At 55.2% G+C, this 900-nt stretch overlaps 1 non-coding gene across 1 annotated transcript; it reads right to left on the reverse strand.

Moving 5' to 3' along the window:
• Positions 1-344: 344 nt before the first annotated feature.
• On the reverse strand, positions 345-426 carry TRNAS-CGA (transfer RNA serine (anticodon CGA)). The gene has a single exon. It is a non-coding gene; the product is annotated as a tRNA-Ser (tRNA).
• Positions 427-900: the final 474 nt, after the last annotated feature.

Genomic DNA, 900 nt, shown 5'->3' on the forward strand with positions numbered 1-900 from the left:
ATTATAGGACCAGTAGTACCCCGCAGGGCACAACCTTTCAAGCCGCTACCTACCATCAGGGAGCGGTGTGTCGCAATCGAAGCAGGAAAGATGTTTCCTCTTGGAAGAGGTTTTCCTCCTACCATCCCCAGGAGGGGTAGTAGAGGATGACATATCCTACAGAGAGAGATAATAGACCATGCAACACTGTCACCATGACATCATACCAGCTTTTAAAAAAAGGGTAAATCTTACCAGGTCCAGTAGACCGGACAGCGAGGTGACTTGGCGCCCAACGTGCGACTCGAACCCACGACCTTGAGATTAAGAGTCTCATGCTCTACCGACTGAGCTAGCCGGGCTGGCGCTGTGAACAGGATCTGAACCTGTGCGGGGAGACCCCATTGGATTTCGAGTCCAAAACCTTAACCACTCGGCCATCACAGCCGGTTCCCAATAAAGTTTGCAAACTGGAAAAGAGTTCAAGATCAATGAACACCACAATCGCACACCTTCAGCAGATACTGCAGGAAGGTCTCTGACACCAGGCCAGCCAGCCTCTTAATTCTGGCCGGCTGGAAGTGGGCGGAGCCACAATCAAAGCAGGTGAGGCAACCTGCCCAGACAACTACCCCTGTAATCGGGGGTCTGCAAAGATATACATTCCCCCCCACCAAGAGGCCCTTAACCCGGGCACTTACCCCCACATCTCCCCGTCTTTTCCGGTCTTTAATAAGGCCTGAATCTTCCCTGAGTGAGCGGCCGCCAGCGCCAGGCCGTTGCCATGGCGCTATGATACTTCCGGCGAAACCGGAAGTGCGCGCTTACAGCGGCCGGCGGGGAAAGGATACACAACAGTGTGGTTCCACCCGCCGGCAGTCCGTGCGGCCACCAGAGGCGGCATGCGGAGTCCCCGGACTC

The sequence above is a fragment of the Leptodactylus fuscus genome, chromosome 11 (assembly GCF_031893055.1).
Source record: "Leptodactylus fuscus isolate aLepFus1 chromosome 11, aLepFus1.hap2, whole genome shotgun sequence".
Taxonomy (NCBI): domain Eukaryota; kingdom Metazoa; phylum Chordata; class Amphibia; order Anura; family Leptodactylidae; genus Leptodactylus; species Leptodactylus fuscus.